This window comes from Balaenoptera musculus, chromosome 3 (genome assembly GCF_009873245.2).
Source record: "Balaenoptera musculus isolate JJ_BM4_2016_0621 chromosome 3, mBalMus1.pri.v3, whole genome shotgun sequence".
NCBI classification, from domain to species: domain Eukaryota; kingdom Metazoa; phylum Chordata; class Mammalia; order Artiodactyla; family Balaenopteridae; genus Balaenoptera; species Balaenoptera musculus.
The window spans coordinates 9,388,893-9,415,587 of record NC_045787.1 but is presented as its reverse complement, the minus strand read 5'-3'; the positions used below and the strand labels follow the sequence as shown (position 1 = coordinate 9,415,587).

General features: G+C 41.3%; 1 protein-coding gene across 4 annotated transcripts in view; it reads left to right on the top strand.

Annotated features, from left to right (window-relative positions):
- Nucleotides 1-26,695, top strand: part of CTNND2 (catenin delta 2) — a 930,783-nt gene that overhangs the window by 679,641 nt on the left and 224,447 nt on the right. The gene's annotated exons all lie outside the window — the stretch shown is intronic.

Below are 26,695 nucleotides of genomic sequence, written 5' to 3'. Positions count from 1 at the left end.
CTCCATGCATCACTACGATGACGGCCTCTGACATCCCATGGCCTTCTTCTCTCTGTGTGTCTCTGTCTGCGTCTCTTCTCCTCGTAGAAGGACACCAGTCATATTGGATTAGGGCCCACTCTAATGACCTGATGTTAATTTGATTACATCTGCGCAGACCCTGTTTTTATTTTTTTTATTTTTATTTTTTTCATTTTTCTTTTTTTAAAATTATTATTTATTTATTTATTTTTGGCTGTGTTGGGTCTTCGTTTCTGTGCGAGGGCTTTCTCTAGTTGCGGCAAGTGGGGGCCACTCTTCATTGCGATGCGCGGGCCTCTCACTATCGCGGTCTCTCTTGTTGCGGAGCACAGGCTCCAGACGCGCAGGCTCAGTAATTGTGGCTCACGGACCCAGCTGCTCCGCGGCATGTGGGATATTCCCAGACCAGGGCTCGAACCCGTGTCCCCTGCATTGGCAGGCAGATTCTCAACCACTGCGCCACCAGGGAAGCCCCAACCCTGTTTTTAAATAAGCTCACTTTCATAGGTAGCTGGGGTTAGGATTTCAGTGTATCTTTGGGAGGGCACAATTCAACCCTTAACCCTGACTAACAAGGAGTGTGTCTGGAAACTGGTAAGTGAGGGGGGAGGGCTGAAGATGAGAGCAGAGCGGTGAGTGTCCAGGGCTGGTCACGCAGGCTTGGCAGGTTACCTTCAGAGAAGAGAAATCTGGGGCCCACTTTTTGGCAGGGTATTTTGGGAAGTAGCACATTTCAAGAAAGGATGCTTAGGGGTATTTTGGAACCTATGAAATGGTTCAGAGGAGAGGGTAGCCGGTGATGTGAAAAAGCATGAGGAGAAGCATGAATACAGACAGTAAATGGCTAAATGGAGTGGGCAGGATTGTCCCAGAAAATGTAGAAAGGTAGACTTCTGAGTCAGAAGAAGCCAGGAAAGGAAGGGAGGTAACCTCGGGTAGCCTCTCATGGCTATCTCAAAGTGATTGAGAGAGTGGGAGAAGAGCAAAGTGGCCGCTGGATCTGAGGGAAGTGTGGGTAGTTTCGGAGAGGACAGGAGAGCATTTGGAAAACTCTGACATAAAGGAGGAAGACTTAGAAATGAGAGGCTCTCCGTCCGTAGGAGGGGTGGCAGGGCAGCTGACTGACAACCTTCCAGAAGACACTGTGGAGAGGTGGCCAGGAGCCAAGCGGCTGATGAGGGAAAGTGAGGAGGTGGAAACGGCTGGTGATAAGTGATGTTAGATCTGCATAGAGAAAAAGGAGAAAGGCAGTGACTTTAACAAGCTACGCTCTAAGACCTTGTTGTGTTTGGGGGTCAGGGGGTAGCAAATTATGCTCAGAGACTGAAATTGTCTTTGCCTGTAGTTTATTTAGCACAGGTGCACAGCGGGATTTGTAATAATTTCACAAGCTAATAGCAGAGAGGATGAAGTCTCTTAATGAACCAGTAGAGAAATAGCATCCTCCAAACAAATGATGGATCAATTACGCTTCTGTTCCAGGCAAGGAGAGATGACAGAAGGAAAGTCCCAATTAAGCTGAGATGCACCTTTTATGCAAGTTTGGTTTCTCAGGAGAGCTGGCTTCACAAAGCCGGATCTGACTTCTAGCTGCCAGGGCAAAACCCAAGTCCCTTGTTGCTAAGGCCGGTTGCTAGGGAACAAAGGCACCTGAGTGGGCGGGCCGGCCAGGGTTATCACTCCAGGGATGGCTGCAGAGCTTGGGCCACTGCCTACAAGGAGTGCCTTGCCGAGGCAAGAACAGTGGCCCTTCTCTTCCTGGAGCTGCTGTTCATCTCAACCCCACTGCTGGCCCACGGTAGCCCGGCCTCAGCAGGAGCAAGGGTCTCAAGACCTTCGGAGGGCTAGAGCAGCCAAGGGTGGGTTTGCCCAGACCGAAACTCTCAGGATATTCCTCACCAGCTCCTGGAGTTTATAGTCTAAACGTCCACTTGCTTCTCCACGTGTTCTTACTGAGAAGCCCCCAGCAGGCCCCTCCGCAGCTGGGCTGCTGAGTGCTTATCAGTAACAACAGATGAGAGGTTAACATCCTGACATGAAAATGATGAAAGTCATAAACACGTGAATTTGAGATCATGTCACACCATACGTAACAGACCTGTTTCCAAAATATGCGATCTCATCATTTTTCAGTCCCATCAGGGCAGCAGGAGGAAGAGTACACAGCGTGACAAAGGCCAGGAGTGCTGGTCACTCACAAAGGAGATTGCTTCTGGGTGTTGGGGAAGTGTTGGCTCGATGGAGAAGCTCAGGCTTCTCAGGGACCACAGCCTTTATGAACGCAGGAGCCATGTGATATGTGATCCATGCTGAGCTGCATCGCAGCCGGGAGCTAAAACAGAATGGATGAAGGAAACAGCCAGAGACCTCTCTGGTTTGGTGGCCTTTTCTGTTGAGAAGTTTAACAGGAGAAGTGGGAGAAAGAAGGAAACCATGTTGGGGAAAGAGTGGTCATACGGATAAAAACAGGCCGTAGTTTGTAGGTGGCAGCAAAAAAGGAAGACCGGCATCTTCTTCCCAGACTGGCTGTCAGCTCAGCTTCAGAGCTGGTGACTTGCCTTGTGCCACCAGAGCACAGGGGAGAGACAGCATAGAGGTATGGTCAGACGTAGTGGGCAAGGACCGTGTTCCCTCAAGTTGAAGGTCCCTTCAAGGAAAATGGGCCACTGCAGGAGAGAGGAGCCCAGGGGTGTCCCAGGGGATGTGGGTGTGTTCCTGCAGGAGTCTGGAAGCTCAGGGTGAAGCAAGATGGGGTCAGAAGATGCAGAGTGAGGCCGTCCACTTGGGGCAGCAGAGAGCTACAGCCACCTGGTCGCAAGGCTTCTACAGCCATGGACCACATAGGCAGAGAAGACCAGCGTCAGAGCCGCGGGCTGCTTCAGTGCGAGGAAACATCTCTTCACCCTGCCCGCAACAGTACCAGAGAAAGAAAGAGGAGGAAGGGGAGGGGAGAGGAGCATCAGGGGCTGGAGGTCACGGTCCAGCCTGCTCTCTGAGGCTGGGATGTTGGAGGATGGGTAGGAGACTAGGACTGAAGTAAAAATGGTCAAGCATCATTCTTTGTAACTGGAGTGAGACCATTTTAATAACCTAAAGTGAATGAAAGTTAAGCAATCAGACTGATGTGGTGTTGAAATAGAACCAGCCTGCCGCGAGAGTCCTGATTAAAACCACCAAGTACAGAAGATTCTCTTGGCAAGACAGGGATGAGTCAGAGAGCAGTTTATGGGGTCAGGACTCAGGAACAATGATGTAGCAGGTATTTTTCTAATCTTTGAAGTTTCCTTGCTGAGATTGCTAAAATTCGCCTGGGTTATTTTCACTTCATTTCGTCTTGGGGCCGCGCTCTCCTTCTATTTTAATGAATTATCTTTTTATCTGCCCACCCCCTGAATCAGTCTGTATTCTTTCCGATAATTAACAAAAGAAACAGATGACCTATCTAAATGTCAACCTATTTGCATTTCTGTCACAGGTAGAGGACCCGGGGTGTAACCTAGCAATTTCTCACCAGGCTTTTTTTTTCCCTGCCACATTTCCGAATGAGAGCTCCTATATCATATTTTAGAAAAGAAGACCTCTACCTGAAGAACGAATCCCTCATTCAGGGGTGTAGTCCAACTGTATATCCACCCTAAACTTCTTCAGCCTGCATTTAAGTCACTTTTTTCCTTTGGCCTTTAGGAGAGACGGCAGAAAACACCCGGCCTCTGTCATCCTGCTAACACTTTGCTTCTTACTGCTGCTGATTTATCAGCATTAGACCTTGTTTCTAGGTGAGAAATCTCTAAATCATTGAACCAAGGAAGAGGCATCTTGTTTATCTGTCATCCTTTTGATTTTTTCCCTTCTAAACAGTCTCTAGGTTTTCCAGGCACAGAGAACTAGAGAGAACATTTTGTCAAAATACTGGTAGAAACAGCACAGAAGCTTCTATGTCAGATTAGGCTCATACATAGATTATGGTGCACACTTCTCTTTTTTATGATGTCCTTGTGGCTCTGTGCTTGCCTATATTTCTGCTATCAGTTTCATTAATCCACTCTTAAGTAAATGATTTTGCTCTCACCTCTTTTGAGCCTTTGATCACTTCTCCAACTTCACCAAGGTTATTGTTCCAGTTCATTCTAAGTCCATCAGACCTCATCAACCTGATGGCACTTGTATATTCATTAATGACCCTGCTCTCTGCGTGCTTGCGTGCACCATCTTGGAAATGGTTAACACCACTGGAGCCAGATACCATGCAGGACAAGAGCCTCTCTGACTTATTTTAAGCATATGTGAGTTTCTAGCTCATATTTCAGTCATTCAGAATCAGATTCTTATTGGAAGAAATGTGTCTTTATACCCAAACTATCCTGTAGATGTTTTGTCACACCTCTTCCCTATTAGGTGCACTTCATCATTACAGCTGTTTTTTAAATGTTTCAAGGAAAGCTACCAGTGATCATTATATGATAACGGTTCATGTTTGGTAGCCCCAGTGCACTTTTCAACCAAACCTTTAATATATGTGAAAGAAAAAAATCTCTTTTGTTAAGGGCTCTTCAGAACTCAAATTGGTCTCCTGTATTTACAATCCTCCTTCATTAATTTGCCTCTTGAACAAAAAGTAAAACACTGAGTGGGCATTAATTCTTTTGTTACTTGTATTTAAGTTTTGGATGGAACAATTTGTTCATTTCCTTTGGATCTATACAAGCTGTCCTCAATTTCTAAAGATTGTTTGAAAGAAAGAATCTTATGATTGAAATGTATTTTCCATTAACATAGTGGTATATAAGGAGACCAGTCTCCCCAGGCCAGCTCAGAAAAGCTTCACTATCCCAAAATGTCCCTGAACTATAACAGTGGGTGAAATTGTAGCAGTGGGTGAACAGTACTACAATATCCAGTCTGTATTCATGAGGAAAGGCAAAAAGTGTTTCAGTGGGAATGCGGGGATCTCACCTCCAGTGCTCTGCTTAGAAGGCAGGTTCACCGTACCTTCCCTGTGGGTGTTGGGGTGGGAGTGGACACCATCCTTGCTACAAACCACAAGTGATGGAATCTGCTGTCTGGGGCAGGGGCTCAAGGAAAATAGAGACAGATGAAAGGGAGCAGGAAAACAGTAAGTGTTATTTGGGGGAGGGTGGGTAAGCTCTGAGAGTCCGTGGTGTGGACCGAACGAAGGGGGATTGGGGATGGGTCAAAACTGGATTCTAGGAGGTTGCAAACTGAAAAGATGTGGGGAGCAGGAGGTCTGCTCTGAGTTACCCTTGTAGCCCAGTGAAAGTCCCCAGACCTCACCGACTCCCTGACACTGGCTTCATTTGCTTCTCCTTTAACTACTGTCCTTTCTACTGCCACCACCTATAGCTCTTAAGCCAGTGTCTCTCCCTCCTGGTCCACTCGAGAAGAAGAGGATTATCTTCCCAGCCATCCCCTATTCTTTTATACATAATGCAAATACGCTCAATGTTGGTGTTTTATATAGATTTTACTGCCTTCACAGGTGATGGAGAAGCATACCAGGAATAAAATGTTTCCCTCATAAATATCACCCCTCTGTTTTCCTCTTACATCTTAAAGGCACAGATAATGTCACATATAAATGGTAGAATGGCAGCTCGTACATTTGACAGAAAGCTTCCCTCGGCGTCTCGTAGCGTTCTCCTTTCAAGATGGAGCTGTTTGGGGACTCCTGGTGAGAAGCAGGGTGGAGCTGGGGAGGTGGGGTGAGAACTGGGCCCCCTATTTGCAGGCTGAAATAACCCTATCCTGTTCTAAGAGATACTGAAATCAGATCACAGGAGAAAGAACTCTCTGTCAACGGAGACTCTGAAATTCCATCGAGTTCTTTTAGTCAGGCATGTTTCTGAATTCCTGTTTCACTGGATATTTCCTCTTTCTGCTGATAAAGATACTCCAGAGTCACCCCTCTCCCCGCCACATACACATCCAGTTATTTCCAATGGTCACCTGACAAGTATCTATGTTCAGAAACATGCCTATCAGCTGTGGGATGAGAGGCACCGTTTCTTTCCTCTCTTGCTGCTGTTGGCTGCATGGAGAGGAAGTCCAGTGCCCTCAGGAGTCAATGGTGGTGATTATAAGCAAGCCATCCTTAGCTGGTACCCTTATTCCAATTGCTCCCTCCTGGCCTGGCCTGCCAAGCACCTCCGACACTCTCCATCACTGTATTTCACCAAACCCGGCCACCCTTGCCAGGCACTGTTGCCCCTTCTCATGGATATCACCATCTCCTTGCATCAACCATTACCCGCTCCATGAGTGTGATAGATCTCTCAAAGCCTAAAAAATGTCAAAAGTGGTGAGAATGTGTCTGTACTACTCCTGATTTAGTGTTTCTGTTTCTTATATGGATCAAGAAAGCAACAAAATAAAACAGATACCACCAATTTTGCTTACAACCTCCATATTTTGTATGGTCCGTATAGGACTCCAAGAAAGGCCAGTTAATCCAAAAGTTAAAAACCAGGCTGTACCCAGAATTATCCCTCTTCTTAACCATTAAGTCTTTGCTACTGGATCCAGCTGCCCAACTCCCCCTTTTTTCAGTCCCCAAAGCTTGTTCGGCATGCCCAAATAGGTCTAAGGAACAGCAGTTCACCATTTAGGCTCAAACTCCTTGCCATGTTCTTTAATTTACAGAGAAACTTACCTGTACCAAGCCGAGAATGTGTCTCCTCTCTAGTGGGTGGTGACTGTCCCTGGGCTCCCCAGCCTCTCAGTCTCTCGTGGGAACACACAGCACCGTTCAAATCAACCATGCAGATTGGTGTCCAAAGTGGGATTGATACACAGACTTCAGACTTTGTTAAGATGGTGTGGAGCACACATATGAAAACTGAAAGGGATGGAGATAATTCTGTAATACCATCTTGGTGGCCAGATGATTCTTAGTATGAAACCATACAACTTGGCATCTATGAAAGAAAGGAACTATTTCAGTGGAATATGTCCACTATCCCCTTGATTCTGGGTGTCACAACATTATATTGTGTAGAAATTATAATCCAAAGAGAAAGGATTGTTTCCATTGGGTCTTACCAAGCAAGCAGAGATGTCTGAGGCATTTAGCAAGGATATAAAATCCAACACGTAAAAAATATGAAACTTGTACTTGTTGTGCTAGTATCTCTATTGTAGACAGGTGGGGCAGATGTGAAAGGTGAACTTGGCTCTTGGTAAAATGTTCTCTTCAAGGAGTAATGTCTCTCTTTAGTCCCATCTGTCATTATTAGACGTGTCCAGAGAGCCATGGACTTGGGACTGTAGAGGTTTGGGCGCAAAAGAACTGGGAAATTTTTCCAATGAATATAAGCAAGGATTCAGGTAAAAATATTACCAGGGATATTGATAATGAACCAAAGACTAGTAGTCTCCAATGGATATTAGTGATATCAGGCTTTAAGTAGACTAAGTATTACTCATAGGTAGTAGCTATGCAGCCTAATGCTTTTGCCTCTAATCCAAGGTTATGTCCCTCTGACCTGTGTAGAAAACATGGTGTATGAGGCTTACCCCAAAGGGTAGAATTATCTATATTGCCTCCAACCCCCCTCACTGATCCTGAAGAGAGGAGGTATGGACAGTTGAAGCCAACTTGGACTGATCTGTGACCATGCCCCAAATCAAACGGCACCAAATATCTTTTTGGATCAAACAATGGATGGTGCAGTGATTTGGGGAGCCCTCTTTTAGAGGACCCCCATATTTCTTGATTTTATAATTAGTTGAAGATGTCCAAGAGGAAGTTAGGGCACTCTTGCCTGACTTACCATGAAAGAGGCTAGTGGATTCTTTGGTTAAGCTGGTGCAAACAGCCATGAAAAGATGAGGAATCACAGGCAACAGAAAGGCTAGACAAAAATGGGACAGGGCAGCCTAGGACAGATTAGATTTGGGAGGTGTTTGTATGGTCATTAATGAAAGAAATGGAAAAACAGTTGTCATATAGGTTGTATTAGTTTCCTCTTGCTGCTATAACAAATTACTGCAAGGAGGTGGGGAGGCTGAGCTACTCTTGTGACATTCCCAACAGGGGAGTTGAGGCCACATGCTGAGGCTTGTTTGATTGGCAAGAGTCTGGGAAACCATATTTTCTGGGCTTAATCAATGTAATTTTATCTGGCCATTACACTAAAGAATTCGAGGTTGTTTGGAAAGAGAATGGTAAGGTAGCTGTTCAGAAACAAAGGGTAATTTTTCATACCCACTGGCCTAGACATACCACATGTGCAGACCACAGTGAGTTTACATTCCCATAACACACAAGGGGAATAGGTATGGTAAAAATGGTGGCATAATCCAGTTGTGATTGTATAAACTAAGTGAAAGCCCCTTGGCCAACCAAGGTCTAACATGCTCAAAACTAAAACAAAATAGATTTTCTAGAGATTTTCTAGAAATAGATATTGCTAGCAATATCTATATTAACAAAGGAGGTAGTAGGAACTGGTCCCCTGGCTCCCAACACCTCCTTATACAAAAGATTTATTTTACCAAAGCAAGTCAGCTTTTCTAGGTCAGCTTTGTAGATTATTAGGGTCTAAATAGAATGTTCTCCCTATGGCTTTGACAGTATCCAATATAGTTCAGGCTAATAAGGAAACTCAGAGGGCACCAGGGATTTCAGTGCTGTCATTGATCTGGAAAATTCTTTTTTTTTTTGCCTCAATTCCAATTTCTGAGAAAAAGCCAATCTCAGTTGGCCTATACCCGAGAGACCATACGGTCTATTGTAACAATTCTCACACAGGATATGTTAATTCTCTTACCCGTGGCCAAAATTCTTGTGAAGGGACTCACTGATGATAGAAGATACTCTGATATATGACTTTGATGGTGTAATGATTATCAGGCCTATAAAAGAGCAGGCCAACAGAATTGCAACTAGGGTGACTCATGACAAGGTGAAGCTGGCTTGTAAATTCTGCAGAATTATGAGGGGTGACCCAACAAGGAATATTTGAAGAATCAGGGCTATTTTTCAACTGATGAAAAATATTCTCCTGATGCCACCCTGAAATGAATAAGAAACATAATACTTGGTAGAACTCCTTGGGTCCTGGAGAAATCATATCTCAAATCTGGGGATATTATCAAGTCCCATTAGAATAAAAGAAAAGAAGGGAAAAGAGAAGGAAAAAAAGAAAAGGAAAGAAAGAGAGTCGCTTTTGAAGGTCGTCCCAACAACAAAACTTCTTAAGGTCTTCAGTGGATAAGAGTATCGAGTATAACTTCAGATGCCTAAAATCCACACTTCTTTATCCAAACAGTGACAAATACCCAATGAGACTGGAGTTTATGGCAAAATCGAGTAAGGGCAGCAGAAAGACAAACTTAAGGCTTTGAACATACTGACTGCCTCACTCCACCGTTAGGTATTTACTTTGTAGAAGGTGATCTGTGGCTTGCTCTGGGCACTAGAAGAGATTGCTTGCATCTTCAAGAGACATTTGAGGCCTGAAATTCCTGTTGAGCCTTGGAGAAAACACTGACATAGAAAGGGTCTGTCCCAAAACTCTCTGATTAAGTGCAAGGATTTGCTCAAGAACCTCTAGGTTTGGCTTACCAAAGGTGTCCACTAGATGCATGAACAGGATGCCTTAGATGCCTTAGAACCTGGGTTCCCTGCTTTATCTCTTTTTCATCCTCTTCTATAGAGAAATCAGAGGCCCAAACTATGCCTCCTTACCAGAACAAGTCCAGCAAGAGCAGGACTTGGAAATGGCTGGGCAGAACAGCCCTGTGCTCTTCCACAAGTGGGCTGATAGGAGCAGTGAAGCCTGGAGGGCAGCTCATGAGCACATGATAGATCAACAATAGATCGACAATAGATTGACTGAGTCCACCTATGTATGGGCTTTGTATTGCTGCTGTAACAAATTACCAAAAACTTAGTGCTTTAACAGAATGTAACTTTATTATCTAATAGCTCTGGAGCTCAGAAGTCCAAAATATTGGTCTTACTGGGCTTAAATCCAGGGCTGCAATTTTTTTTTTTTTTTTTTTTTTGGAGGCTCTAGGGAAGAATTCGTTTTCTTACCTTCTCCTGTTTCTAGAGGCTTCCCACATTCCTTGGTTTATGGCCCCTTCGATCTTTAAGGCCAGTGGTAGGTCGGTGAGTCTTTCTCATGCTGCCATCCTTCTGATTCTGACTCTTCTGTCTCCCTCTTCCTCTTATGTAAAAGAACTTCATGAAGACACTGGGCTCACCCAGATCACCCAGGATAAACGCTTTAAGGTCAGCTGATCAGCAGCCTTAATTCCATGTACAGCCTTCATTCCCCTTTGCCATGTAACGTGCATATTTGTAGGCTTCACGGATTAGGATGTGGACGTCTTTGGGATGGAATGGAGGCATTATTCTGCCTACACAACCTGTTAGAGCAAAGAAACCCTGGGAAGCCATACCTCTGACTGAAGGATGCCACGTGACCTCCAGCTCTGTGGAGCTCTCTGCCTGCAGATAAGATTCTGGATTCTTCCCACTAAGAAAGCATTTTTCCCTTGATTAGGTTGGCTTTGTCACATCAGTCTGTTTCATCTTGATGGCCATGGGGTCTCGAAAGCAAGTGCACTGATCATGTGTTGGGCAGGTGCCAATTCTTGTTATGAAAATTCCCTTCCAAGTATTTTAACGTGAATCACCATTTTCTTCATTTTATCGTTCAAACTTGCCAGGTCCCCACCCCTGTGAGCATGGATATCTATATTAATAAATATCCCACAGTTTTTCATATTACCTCGCAGAGTTTCCAAAGCTAACATTTTTCTCCTTTTTGCTAGTCTTCCAGGCTCTAGATTTAATTTTTTCTCCAATAAGCATCCTAAGAAATGAATCAATAGATGATAATTTGCTTTGCAATTTAGATTTTTCCATTTTAGTGTCTTAAACCCTGAAGAGTGACAGCGGAATGTGAAGATTTTGAATTATGAATAATCTTCCTTATTGTTCTGACTTTTATCTGTCTCTTTACTGTTTAGCCCAAGTTCATCTAATGGAAATTGGATATTCAACTATGGGCCTGAGTGCTACACTATTTCACATGCTTTTATATGTTTTTTTGCATTAAAGAAGACAAGAAATTTGCATACCTATAATTAGCTGATATATTCAGCATTGGCTCCTATAAACAAGATGCAGGTGTATGTAGTGCAGAAGCATTTTATACATAGTGTTGACTTTCACTTGTGGGAAAAAGTACTCTCACTTCATGAAGTGAAAAGATAAAGTTATAAGAAAAACATTTTTTAAATGTGCATAGTATTTGCTGGTCCACTCTCATTATATTTACAGTTGTACCATAGTCTAAGGTTCTAAGATCTCTTTTTAGGCACCGGAAGTCTTTGTTCTTAAGTTCTAATTTGCTTGCTTGGCATATGACATTTCTCCTGAAGGGTGGACGGTAAAAATTGGCTTTATTTCAAAATTTCAAAACTGCTTTATTTCAAAATTTCAAAAATTTCATCATCAAAACTGCATTTGCTCAAAAAATAACATGGATCACCTGTGTGCCAGGAAATTCTCTCAGCCCTGGGGATTCAGTGTTGAACAAATCAGGCAAGATTTCTGCTCTCACAGCTTTATATCCTTCTGGGTAGGAGTGGGGCAGAAAATCAGCAAACAAGTATGTATATGAAATGTACCAGGTGGGAAATGGGAGCGAAGGAGGAATCCAGAGATGGGGACGTGGACGTCAAGAGAGGAGGGGGAGGGGTGTAGAGTGGACGTGCTAGTTTTGATGGTTTATCAGGTTGAGTGGATTCTGACTGACTGCTGTGTGTACAGAATTTCAAAACAAAACAAAATTCTCCCTTAAGTCCCTGCTTTGTTATTAGTGCTCCACATCTACCAGCCTGTTAACAACAGAGTATAACTGTCGATTTCCTTCTAGTCTGGAAAAACAAATGTATGCAAGAGCACACGTAACTCATTTGAAAATTCTTAAAATTAAAAATGCAAAGCAAAGCATTTATGTATCCAGCATGTTTTAAATGCATAATTAGAAAATCAGTAAATAAGACAGAAAATAAGGAAACTTTTTAAACCTGGGATAGTATATGTTGAAGATTTTTGAAAAGAGTGTCGATAAACTATGCGGAGAACTAAAATCTGAAAATAGGGTAAAAGCATTTTATTCTTTAGAATCGGGGTTCTTATCATTTAACCTGGTACACTCCAGGACTGAAGATCTTTGAACCAAAATTATTAATTTAGAGAAATAACAGTCTTCTCAATCTCTGTGGCTGTTTTGTTTATTAGAAGGTAGAATACCTACTGGGTAGGTCCTTTAAACCCACAAGTGTGAGTTATAAAAACAAGGAAAATCAGTGCTACAAAACTTAAATTGGAATAAAATAATTGAAAGAACTGAATGAATCCCATGTTGGTAGGGGAAGGGAAAGGAGACATTTCTGAATTGCTTTCCCTTTTACTTTATTTTATTTTTTTTTAAATTAATTAATTAATTAATTAATATATATATTTTTTGGCTGTGTTGGGTCTTCGTTTCTGTGCGAGGGCTTTCTCTAGTTGCGGCGAGCGGGGGACCACTCTTCATCACGGTGCGCGGGCCTCTCATTATCGCGGCCTCTCTTGTTGCGGAGCACAGGCTCCAGACGCGCAGGCTCAGCAATTGTGGCTCACGGGCCTAGTTGCTCCGCAGCATGTGGGATCTTCCCAGACCACGGCTCGAACCCGTGTCCCCTGCATTGGCAGGCAGATTCTCAACCACTGCGCCACCAGGGAAGCCCGCTTTCCCTTTTAAATATGTACATATAGGCGTAGCTCAGAGATATTGTGGATTCGGCTCCAGACCACCACAATAAATGGAAGATCGAAATAAAGCAGGTCACACAAATTTTTTTGGTTTCCCAGTGCATATAAAAATTATGTTTACACTATAATGTACTTTATTTAGTGTGCAACAGCATTATATCTAAAAAACAATTTCCATACCTTATTTAAAAAATACTTTATTGCTAAAAAATGCTAACCATCATGTGAGTCTTCAGCGAGTCACAATCTTTTTGCAGTTGATCGCTGATCAGAAATCACCATAACATGGTACCAGAGGGGAAGGGTTGGGGGGACGGATAGTTAGGGAGTCTGGGGTTGACATGTACACACTACTATATTTAAAATGGATAACCAGCAAGGACCTACTGTATAGCACAGGGAACTCTGCTCAATGTTATGTAACAACCTAAATGGGAAAAGAACTTGAAAAAGAATAGATACATGTATATGTATAACTGAATCAACTTTGCTGTATACCTGAAACTATCACAACATTGTTAATCAACTATACTCCAATATAGAATAAAAAAGTTTAAAAAATAAAAAATAATTTTAAAAAGAAATAACGATAACAAATATAATAGTAATGAAAAAGTTTGAAATTTTGCGAGAATTACCAAAATGAGGCACAGAGACATGAAGTGAGCAAGTACTGTTGGAAAAATAGCACCAGTAGACTTGCTCAACACAGGGTTGCCACAGACCTTCAACTTGTAAAAAACACAGTATCTGCGAAGCACGATAAACCGAAGTACAATAAAACGAGGTATGCCTGTATAAATATATATTTATTTGTTTATACATATACATTTATTGGTAACTATATTTGTTATATATTATTATATGTGTGTAACACTCTAGTGTATATGTATGTCAAATTATAGACATGGGTGTGATTTAGTACTAATCACTTAATAAAATTACTAGGGCAGTTGTGATGCTGTTAGAATTTCTAAGGTACCATCCACCTGATGCCTGGAGTAAAGTCTCTTTCTTCATAAAGGATGACACACGAGTTTAGGCTGCACTGCATTGCACTTGATGGGATTTCTTAGTACCTAATTTTTAAAATTTCAAAGGTCACAGATGCACCAAACAAGTGTGTTTTCTTATTACACCAAGATCCAAGTGTCATATAAATGTTCTTCTTGGGCTGATGGGCAAAATGAAGAGTGAATAACATTTAATCAGCTGAGCAGTATCATTGAATAACTCATATTTCAAGATGCCATGTTGCAGACGGATTTCCCTGGTAACAGCTTTCTTTGTGTTCAAGAGAAACATGGGGGGAAATGAGGTTGACATGTTCCGGTTTGTGGATTCTCAAAAGCGCTGGCCACAGTGGTTGAACCCGACAGATGGGGAGCTCTGAGTGGTGGAACTTATGGTTTTACCTTTTGCTCAGCTTCTGGGATCCCCTGCAGCCTCCACGCTGATTCTGGAGGCAGAGCTAACTGGAGAAGTATGAGATGGGCTTCTCCAGTTTCCTTGCTGGGGCTCAGAGCACAGAGCTAGCAAAAGAAGAAAATCAAAGTTAATTTAAACAAATGATTGAGAGATGCAGGAAACCCAGCATGCATGTTACACTCTATAAATTCCCAGATGCCAGGAAAGTGGTCAGAAAATGTTTGATATCTAGGATATACTTCTGCACGACACGTAATGCCTTCTTTGTGACACTGTCAAGTTAATTCTCTTGCCTCATTGCCACAACTATCATCCCTTTGCTCAAAAAGCATGAGTGGGTCTCCACATCCCAGCACCTGAAATTTTCCTTGTTCTTGTGGTTTTCAGTGCCAGCCTTAGCCTGGCCCCTTGGTGGCATCCCAACACTTCCTGGGTCCCGCCTCTGGGAGGCGCTCTATGCAGACAGATGCTCCTCTCCACGCGCCTCCCATGCTCTCCCACCTCCACTGGCGATCGCTCTTCAGAGCCATCATCCGTGTGAGCTGCGGGAATCCTGGGCTATTGGCCAAAGAAACTTCCTACAAGCATACCGTTCCCTTAAGTTCAGCGATTTTTCTTTAAAATCCCACAAGTCTTATATTCTACTTTGTAAAGTGTCCAAGTCTGATTATAAAATAATAGTAGTAGTAATAATAATAATAATAATACCCCCCAATCTTTGGGTAAATTTAAGGGCCAAGAAGATGTACCACCATCTAACACACTGATGCCTACTCTTGCCCCCCAACCCTACCATAACTTGTCCCCCACTTTATAAGCATGGATTATCCCAAGCATTTTAGAATTTAATCCTGTTCTACACTGTATAGGTCACCAGTTTCAAACTTCTTAAAATCAATTCAGCTGTTATTTCTTCCAGAAGTAATTCCCCGCTCCACTTCCCAGGGAGGCTGGTTTCATGCCCTTCCTGTGGGCTTCAGAGCACCTTGTTTGTTCCTGTGCGTGTCTCCTGTCAATGAGATCCTCAAGGAGCATAGAACGGTGCTTAGTAAATATCAACTGAACTGAACAAAACTAAAATTCTTTTCTCAACCAGTGTTTACTCCAGTAAATGTTGGCTTGTTGCTACCACAAAAGAGCCTATGAGCAAATATATCTTCAGGACATATAGGTGACTTTGTCACCTAAAATAGAAAAAAAAGAAAGAAAAAAAGACATATGCACATCAGGAAAACACTTAAGCAAATTTTATATTCTGTACAATTTTTGTAGGTATAATGAAAGTTTTACTTGATATAGTTTAAATTTTTAAAAATTTAGATATTTAACTTAAAAATAAAATAAATGCATAGGAAAGTTTTCTCTACATATCTATCATAACTCCTTTTGGTGGAATATGTTAGGTTTACTTTAATATTCATTATTTGTCATAACCATAGGCTATCTAAGATATGAAACAATTTCTCTATTATTGCTATGTCTGTATTTAGCATAATTTTATATTTTAGAAAGATGTTCTTTTCCATCTGGCAATAACAGAAGAATCACCATTTTTTAAATGTGCGCTTTCATAATGCCAGTGAAATAGAAATTTAAATGAGAGGCTGTGTCTTTCATAAACACTTTGCCATCTGTTGGTCAACCAAGAACTACTATTGTGATGATTATCAACATACTTGTTTTATTAAAAATGAAAGGCCAAAAACCTTAGTCACTAGTGATTCCTTTCTTTCAGTCAGACCCCATATTTTCCCCATTTTTCTACCTGCAACACAGATCTAGAATTTCACCATTTCTTGGCACTTGCATTCCCATCATTCTGATCTAAAGCTACCGAGTTTCTCAAACCTGGACAATCTCACTGGTGTCCCTGCCTCTATCTTTGGGCCCCTACAGTCTGTTCTCCACATGGCACATGCAACAGTCTTTAAATAAGCGTGCTAGGTCAACTCTCATTCCCATCTTCTTCAGAGTACACCCAATGCCCTAGTGGCCAAAAGGCCCCAGATCCAGCCCTGCACCACCTAGCTGTCACCCCATCTCATCTCTCCTTCACTCTGCTCCAGCCATGCCGACCTCCTTGCCCTTACTTGGGACCCTCCATCACTCCCTCGTGTCATTGGTCTCTGCTCAAACATTCCCTGATCATGGTACCCGGACTGGCCCCGTGCAACACCTTCCTGCATGCTCCATCCTCTTTTCCTCTCTTCTATATGGTTCTTATCACCAGAGAAGATCTGGGTTTTGAGGGGCTTAAAGCTTGTACAATTTGATGGATCCTCTTTAAGGATCAAAGTTATAACTAGAAAATTGCTAGGTCCTCCTTCAGGTAAAGCTGCCTCTGTTTTTCACTACTGAAATGATCTTATTAGCTTCTTTGCTGGTTTCTTTGGTTTCTGATTCCTCTACAGATATGTGGATGCCTTTAAAGGAAGGACCTGGTCCATCTCCCCCACTCTGAGCCCAGCACCTGAACAGACTAGCTATTCCATAACCATGGGTCAAAGAGGGACTGTCCAATCTGTACAACAGTGAAAACTTTGGGGGTAATATTTGTGGGCTTCCTGCATTCACATCCTGAGATCTTTTTTTTTTTTTAACATCTTTATTGGAGTATAATTGCTTTACAATGGTGTGTTTCTGCTTTATAACAAAGTGAATCAGTTATACATATACATATGTTCCCATATCTCTTCCCTCTTGCATCTCCCTCCCTCCCACCCTCCCTATCCCACCCCTCTAGGTGGTCACAAATCACCGAGCTGATCTCCCTGTGCTATGCAGCTGCTTCCCACTAGCTATCTATTTTACATTGGGTAGTGTATATATGTCCATGACACTCTCTCACTTTGTCACAGCTTACCCTTCCCCCTCCCCATGTCCTCAAGTCCATTCTCTAGTGGGTCTGTGTCTTTATTCCTGTCTTACCACTAGGTTCTTCATGACCTTTTTTTTTTTTTCCCTTAGATTCCATATATGTGTGTTAGCATACTGTATTTGTTTTTCTCTTTCTGACTTACTTCACTCTGTATGACAGACTCTAACTCCATCCACCTCACTACAAATAACTCAATTTCGTTTCTTTTTATGGCTGAGTAATATTCCATTGTATATATGTGCCACATCTTCTTTATCCATTCATCTGATTATGGACACTTAGGTTGCTTCCATGTCCTGGCTATTGTAAGTAGAGCTGCAATGAACATTTTGGTACATGACTCTTTTTGAATTATGGTTTTCTCAGGGTATATGCCCAGTAGTGGGATTGCTGGGTCATATAGTAGCTGAGATCTTTTAATAATTTTTAAATAGTTAAGTTGTACATCTGCCTTACACAGGTTTGTGTTTTCAAAGTTTATGTGCGCTCATCTAAAATTCTCTTTTGAGATGCTGAAGTATCTGAGTTTAGTGTTGCCACTTAACGATATGTTAGATTGAGTTCAGTTTGGAACACAGTAAGGGAGACTTCTATTGGAGGCATTCTTTGTAATTGTCACTACTTAGTGATTTTGTATCTTGTATCTGCAAGGACAGCTCAAAACTTACGCCAGGTAATGGAAACCATTAGCCATATTTAGAACATTTGAGTGTGTCTGAGTGGCATCTTTAGAAAACGAATTTGTGGAATCGCCTGGAATTCTTGCTTGTTAAAAAAGAAAAGAGGGGCCTTTCCTGAGTGCTCTTACAGAATACTGTTGAAACTCGCAGCAATCCTGAGCGCCCGGGAGTGTTTGTGGAGGGTGTCAGCTCCCAGTCTCCAGATGCACAGTTCTGAGGCCCCTTTTGACCTCCTGCCCGCTTCACGGGTGGCAGCACATTTTTCAGTAGAGAATCCTGCTGCTGGCTTTTCATCCACTTAGACTGACTGTATTTCATTCTGCAATGGGGGAACGTCTAGAAAACTTCTCTGCTTATGATCGCAGTTAACAAGAGGGGAATCGGAAGGGCCAAGGACTCTGGTATATGTAATTTGTTTGCAATGATTCAGGTGTTTTTTTCCTTTTAAAGTGTCTTGTAAAATGCGTCGCTGGATGGAATAATGATTCACATTCAGACCAAAAGAAAGGCCTTTTCCCCTTTTACCTTTATCTCTTTAAATGATAGGATAATGAGGGTGATGAAAGCGTGAATGTTCAAACTGCTATAAAACAGATCATTTCAGAGATTTTGATGGGAAATAGTTTTCTTTAACCAGAGATATGGACAGGAACCTTTTACTAATACATAACTCGTACAATATCAGCTACTTCTCTTAAATTGAGGATAGTTTAAAAAAAAAAAAAAGGTGGGCTTCCCTGGTGGTGCAGTGGTTAAGAATCCGCCTGCCAATGCAGGGGACACGTGTTCGAGTCCTGGTCTGGGAAGATCCCACATGCCGTGGAGCAACTGAGCCCGTGCGCCACAACTACTGAGTCTGCGCTCTAGAGCCTGCGAGCCACAACTACTGAGCCCACATGCCACAGCTACTGAAGCCCGCGTGCCTAGAGCCCATGCTCGGCAACAAGAGAAGCCACCGCAACGAGAAGCCTGCGCACTGCGATGAAGAGTAGCCCCCGCTCGCCGCAACTAGAGAAAGCCTGCACGCAGCAACGAAGACCCAACACAGCCAAAAATAAATAAAATAAATAAATATATAAAAAATAAATAAATAAATATTTTTTTTTTAAAAGGGAAAACATGTTCAGATTCTCCCCTTCAATTTTCTTATAAGTTCATGCGATTACCTCTGTGATGGTCTTCAGTGCCAGCTGAGGTCAAGTTCGGTGGGGTGGGAGCTGGATTTGGAAATCTGTCCAGGGTGACAAAGATTCTAGGAGTGTAGGGGCCTTTGGATTGGAAAAATAAGGGAACTCAAATAACAATAATAATGTAGTTGTAGACTTGTTTATTCTTTCCATGTCAGTTTCAAAAAACCAAAGAGCTTTCTGCTAGACACAGAGATGAAACCGAAACCCCTACTCATCCTACATCATGGCACATGAGTAGCATCTGGGAAAATCTACATGAAACTAGAACCTTCACAGTCATTTAACTTGTTACTGGTTATATGTTTTGCTGCTGGTTGCATTTTTTTATGTTTATTAGAGGCTAATTTGTTAAAATCAAAACATGGTCCTTCTCTCTTTTTGCCTAATAATTCTCTCTATATTTCAGGAAAAAAATTCCTCTTTTTCCCAGAACTAGTATCACCTCAAAATTATTTTGAATGCCTTATTTTTTTTCCTGGTCAATTCAGTTACTCTAACAAGAAAAACCATTGCATTTCTGTTCTTCTTAAAATGTAGATCAATTAATTCACTGTACTTCCCTTGGAAATATATCTAGCAAAATATCTCAGGGGTTCAATATTGATGCAGCAGACTTTGATATTATTTCTTAAACATGACCAATACAATTCACACAGCTCATTCTAGAATACATATATCCCTTATATAATCTCATTAATTGTATACCAGAATGGATTAATGACATATTCAATAATATTCAGTTTATACACTCAATGAAATTGCTGAAGTTATAACTCTGAATTATATGCCTTTCACTGATTCTATCATATGTTATATGAGCATATTATTAAGTTGAGTCATATATTGACCAGGTAATAAGTCAATTAAGAACATCCTTTAACAAGTTGATACAGTGGGTAGTTCCTTGACAGATATTTACTGAGGTCATTGTTAAACAATTCACATTTGAGATTTCATTTAATCCTAAAAACAGCCCTATGAGACAGGTTCACATTTTGTTCATGTTTTACAGACATTTAAGTAACTTGCCTCGGGGTACACGGGTTTTAAGAGAAGGAGGGATGATTTGAACCCAGTTGCTCCAGCTTCATAGCCAGCACCACCAAAACACAATAGACCCTCTTTCTAAAACATAATTTAAAAAGAAACATAATTCATCTTGGTTTACCTGTTGAATGGAGAAAGTAGATCGTTTCCCACAACTGTAGAGAGAGATGTATTTTCTCTCAAAATTCTCAAAAATAGTTTCTATCATAAAACCGAAAAAGATTTTAGCCTTTAAGAATTGTACTTCTATTTTACTCAGAGGCAACTGCATGTACATACATCAACTCAAATTATACAGAAACTCCAATGGCTTAACTATGAGGACGAGAGGTGGAGTTCGTTGAGGTAAAATATGTATTTTACAAACTGATAACCTTGCAATTTCTGCATTAAAGTTGACAGTGAGATTCAGTTACCTCTGGTTAAGCCTCTGGTTTCAGATCTACAAACTTTGTATCTTCCAGTAGCTTTTTAAGCAGAGAAAGTTACTTAATTTTTAAACATTTATAAGGAATATAAAACAACTGTATCTTTTTTGCCAATTTTTCTAACCAACACCATTGAAAAATAACAGTTAATTGGAAATTTACTGAAATCACTGAGTACTTCTTTTTAGTCAGCTTTCTATAAACCAGTTCCCAGACATTGTGCCTTGATCATAAATATCTAGAGCAAGAGGAAGTACTATTTGTTCTTAGTCCTGCAGACTAGGATTTAAATTTACTTTGCATCTCAGGTCCAGCCTAGTTTCTTTTAGCACGAAACCAGAGGCACGAAAATATATCCATTTTGCTTCCAGTGGACTAGATCCCAGAGAGGCAGAGAAATGTATACCCAGGTCCTTAGCTGTTTGAGGTCCTTATCTCACCAACCAGAAGGTTAACAAAAGGCTACTCCAGTCTCTTCTCTCTTCTAATCCCAGCTCCAAATTCCTCTCCCTTTTAAATGCAGAGTAGGCGAGCAATCTCATTTGTTGCCATGAACACCTGTAGCCCATGCCCTCAGGGTCTCACTATCCTCAAACTAACCTTTCATACTATTTTTCTAAATGAAGACAGGTACCTCCCAAGAGGAATCCTGTTCCCTGATAACTTTTCCACCCGATAATGCGTCATCATCGTCATTAAAATTTTATGAAGGCTGTCATTAACATACACACACTGCTTTACTTGGGTATGTTCTAAATTATTCATCCATGTTGATATCAACTTAATGATAATAGCTAATTCATTTGGTAAATATAGTTTCTTCTCAGTAAATGCAGATAATGTTAAGAGCACCAGATCCATTAAATGGTGAGGCCCCATTTTTTGCAATGGGTGTTATTGCATTACTCGCATTTTTCTTGTATTTAATTTAATTGCCCAACCATTTGTTTTCTGAATTAAAAGGGTTTTATATATATTCTGCCTTGTTATGAAAGGACAAAGAAGAAAACCATTGCATCCTACTCCTGAATGATTTTTAGATAATCTTAGTTCCAGAGTTTAAATTGAAAAAAGCTCTTTTAAACAGTGAACTGGATAGCAAAGGTATGTAAGCTCTTTTCATTCTTCCCTGGTGCAAACTGGATGAGCTTTACTGATTCTTTGCGCATACATCCCAGCTGTCATCCCCAAGAGACTGTCTACATTAGGTTTAAGAAGGTTCTCTTTGTAAACAACCTAAAATGACAGGTAGCAGGGCGAAGTTTTGCTTTGTTTGATTGGTTAATTCATTTTTATTTCCCCTGGGTATGGGGTTCATCAGCCTCCAACTTTCTTACTTGTTATATAGATTACTCTCTCCATCTAAATTCCTGAAGTTCACAGCTTAGCAGAGAAATAAACATGAGCTATTGGCACAGGAACTAAAGTGGGCCATGTATCAAAGAACCATTTAATAAACTAATTTAAGATTGTCTAATCAGATTATGTATGAAAAGCCCTTTCCAGTCATTCCCTGTCAAGTTCAAGAAAGTAGGAGATGTGAGATTTGTTCAGTCCAGATCCAGCTCAAGCTATTGTTTCCCTATATGTATTTCAGTATTGATAGTTTTTTTTCAGTCATTTGTATTAATGTAAATAAATTGGAATCACACAGTCAGAATGAAAAGAGAAAGAAACACAACAATAAGATACTACTACAATCTAGTAGAATGGCCAAAATGCAGAGCACTGACAACACGAAATGATGGCGAGGAGGTGTAGCAACAGGAACTCTCATTCACTGCTGCTGGGATGCAAAATGGTACAGCCACTTGGGAAGACAGTTTGGTGGTTTCTTACAAAACTAAACATCCTCTCACTGTACAACCCAGCAGTAGCTCTCTTTGGTATTTACCCAAAGGAGTTAAAAATTTATGTCCTCACAGAAACTTGCCCACAGATGTTTATAGCAGCTTTCTTCCTAATTCTCAAAACTTAGAAGCAACCAAGATGTCTTTTAGTAGGTGAATGGATCAACTATGTTACATCTAGACGGTGAAATGTGATTCATCACTAAAAAAACACGAGCTGTCAAAACCGTGCAAAGACATGGAGGCATCTTAAATGCATACACTAGGTGAAAGAAGCCAGTCTGAAAAGGCTGCTTACTGGATGATCCCACTCGATGACATTCTAGAAAAGGCAAAACCGTGGAGACCATAAAAAGATCAGTGATTTCTCCAGGGGTTAGCGAGGAGGTGGGGGGGAATGAACAGGCAGAGCAAAGAGGGCTTTTAGGGCAGTGAAATTATTCTATGTGACACTATAATAATGGTGGATACATGTCATTATACATTTATCAAGACCCACAGAATGTACAACACCCAAGAGTGAACCCTAATGTAAACTGTGTACTTTGGGTGATAATGGTGTGTCAGTGTACGTGCACAGATTGTAACAGATGTAGGGCTCTGGGGAGGATGTTGGTAATGGAGGAGACCGTGCATGTGTAAGGACAGTGGTACATGGCAAATCTCTGTACTTTCTGCTCGAATGTGCTGTGAACAAAAAACTGCTCTGAAAAATAACGTCTATTAAAAAAAACTTTTTAAAGAGAGAGAAGGAAACTGACATACGAGAAGCACTGTACCATTCTTCCACTCATCTGATGCATATTTATTGACTCAGCACTCCATGACAGGCATTCTGCTAGTGGATTTGATTTTGTTATGATTTGTGGAGATTGGATATAATATTATATAGTATTTTATTGACTTGGTTTCAATAATAGTAAACCTACAATTTCTTAAGATTTGACTTTTGAAGAATTCCGCACGAGGACGATGAAGGGAGGAAGAAGTAAGGGTGCACTGGCCTGGAATGATAGCATGGGGACCAAAACAAGGGCCCCGCCTCTTGGATGTGGAGTGATCGATGGGGAGGATGAAAGAAGAATAGACTGCTTTAAAGAAAAATAGTGGGAGAGGAAGTAAAGGTACCTTTTTAAAAAGGAGAGTTTCCCCTGATCATCTTTCAAAGAGAGTTGTACTTTGTTAATGTTTACAGTGGGTTTGTTTGGAGCCTTATAAGAGTTTAAGGTTGGACACAAGAAGAAACTAGAAGAATTGGATGCCAGGAGAAGTCGAAGAGAGGGAGGATCCAGGGGAAAAGCAGAGGGGAAGTGAAGAGGGCAGCATTGGACCCATCCGTACCACCAGAGGTCCTGCAAGGAATAAAGACCCTGCAAGAGAATGTAAAGTCTGCCCTACGGCTCTCTTTCGGGTCCTGCTGGGAGCGGGGAGGCTGCAGGAGGGGCAGAACCAAGGACCTGACCATCACATTCACATCTGTGACGGTCAACTCTGACGAATGTTTGGCTTCAGAAAACTGAAGTAGGATTCTCATATGCTTAGGTAAAATTCAGTCCCAATAAAACAGAAGTTTTTTTATATTGATGATCCGGTGACCCTCAAAATAAGAGCAAATGAAAAAGTTTATCATCTTATTTGTGTTGCTCTAAATGGGTTAAAATAGGATTGAAGATTTCATTATAAATTTGGATATATGGCATTCATTAGGGTCACACTGAAAACAGCATTTTCTCATACATTAAGAATTGATATTGCCTTCATTTTGAATACATTTTCCCTTTTAAAGCTTTGGAATAGTATTTTAATAGCTTAATTCATTAAGTTATATAAATGGGAAATATATTATCATAAATTAGGAATCTTAACTATAATATACAGAATAACTAAGGTAGAGAGATGGATTTACTGTACCATTTACCTTTAATACATAACCAATTGGTGAACTGTAAGAATGGCTTTATTACCACTTTTATAATAGTTTCATCATTATTAAAATAATTGAACCTAGATAATTTTAACGTACAGCACATACATGCAAACACAAACACATTGAGAAAATGACATTCATAGTTTAACCTTTTTTGTACAAATGGAAATAAAAATAAAATGCATGTGTTAAAGCTCAGATGTATTTACGGGACACGTGTATAGCAATAGACTTCATCTCTCTTGGGTGAGTGCCAAGCAGGCCCTGGGTCAAACTGTAAGTTGAGAAAAAGTGGTTTTCTGATCCTTTGGTAGCTTTTTCTAATTGCCCCAATGGTCCCTTTAGCCACCTTCCACCGGTGCTGTCACCAATGCAGACTGTACAGGCACCTTGGGGACATGAACGCCTGTCTCTACACCCCTGCCCCCCTCTGGGGGTGGAGGTGTGTGGAGGTCTCCTCTCCTCTCCTCTGTCCCTGGTCCTGATCTCACAGGAGGTGTGATACCACAGTCATATTTTCTAAATTAGGGACTTAGAGTCCATGAGTTCTGGGAGGATTTCAACTTGCTCTGTTTTCATTTGGTTGATGGATGAAAATAATTCCTCCAGGCATATTCTGAATCATGAGATGATCCACTTTATGTGTGAGACATGCATCCTCATTTTTTTGTAAGCTGGTCCCAGAAGAGCTGCAGTAGCCCCTTGGAGACATTCTTAGATGTTTACAAAAGGGCTTCTTGTTTGTTTTGTTTTCCTTTAAAGAGGAATATTACTCAGTTTTGAGTTAGCTGACCTGAGAAAGAAACACTGCTGTAACAAGTAATCCACGCTCCCTCCGCATTTACTCAAATACTTACTGAACTTCTACTATGTGCCTGGCATTGCACTTGGAATAGGGACGGGGATCTACCAATGAACAAGACAAAGAGACTTGCCTTCCAAGAATATACATTCTAGCAGAAGACAGACAATAACAAGAAACGTAATAAAGAAGTTAGGACAAATGCTATGAAGGATTCTATGATAGATTAAGGTGAAACAAGACTGCTGGATTAGGGAGGTGGTGTGATTCAGATGGCAGTTTTAAATAGTGTAGCTGAGTGGCCTCCTGGAGAGCATGGCACTGGAGCACCGTTGAAAGAGTCTGGGGATCCAGCCCTGTGCCCCTGCACATCTATGGGATGAATGAGTTTTCTGTAATCAGAAAACTAAGTAGGGAAGGTGTCAGATTATATCCATTCCTGCCAAATTACAATTCTTCAATCCCTGAGGGATATTGAGGTTAAAAAAAGGAAAGAATATTACTGAGTATTACTGAGTGAATTGTATGTATTCTTCTTCCAAATGCAGAAATATTCAAATACAGCTCTGCTAATGAAAACTCCATGAAATGGTCTGTATGTTAACTAGACAATTTGTTTGCAGTCTAAATTTTGAAATGGGTCTGGCTATTAAAGGACAGCAAGGAGAAAACACATCTGGAAACATAGCGCAAGGGCTTCTTTTTTTTTCATTTACTTATTTAAAATAAAAAAAAAACATTTTCTTTGGGTAAAAAGAACACCCAAATGTAATATTATCTTACTGTTGTTATTAATCAAATACCTACGTTACGCAGAACATGACTTGGTCCTAATGTTCAGACCAGCTGCCATTGTGGGTGACATTCTTAGTTTCCACGTCTTCTCAGATGAAGAGACTTGTGTCATTTCTGGTTTTTCATTGGGCTTCTGGTTCCTTTGAAAGGTTGGGAGCATTCCCCTATTAAGCATAATTTTCACATTTTGTACAGCAATCCTGCAGCCCTTTAAGACAGCAGTTACCTTTAGTAAGTCTTAGGAGTGACAAGCATTCTTTTGCCCGTCCATCTGCTTCATGCCCTGAGTATGTGGCATACTTTTTATTTTTTTAAAGATTGATTGATTGATTGATTGATTGATTGATTGATTTCTATGTTGGGTCTTCGTTTCTGTGCTAGGGCTTTCTCTAGTTGCAGCAAGCGGGGGCCACTCCTCATCGCGGTGCGCGGGCCTCTCACTATCGTGGCCTCTCTTGTTGCGGAGCACAGGCTCCAGACGCGCAGGCTCAGTAGTTGTGGCTCTCGGGCCCAGTTGCTCCACGGCATGTGGGATCCTCCCAGACCAGGGCTCGAACCCGTGTCCCCTGCATTAGCAGGCAGATTCTCAACCACTGCGCCACCAGGGAAGCCCGTGGCATATTTTTATAGAGAGAAATGGCTGAGACACCCATTAGGAGGTTAAAATCACCTTTTCAAAATTCTGCGCCTCGAAAGGAAATGCATTTGAATTTTTATTGGGAGGATATTAAAACAAGTAAAAGCAACAGAATCTAAAGAGAGCAATAATTTGTTTTCTTTTCACTTTGTAAAAGGCCTTCATTCAGTTCAGCGTAATTAATTGTATTGATAGCAACTACCTCATATGGGAAACCTG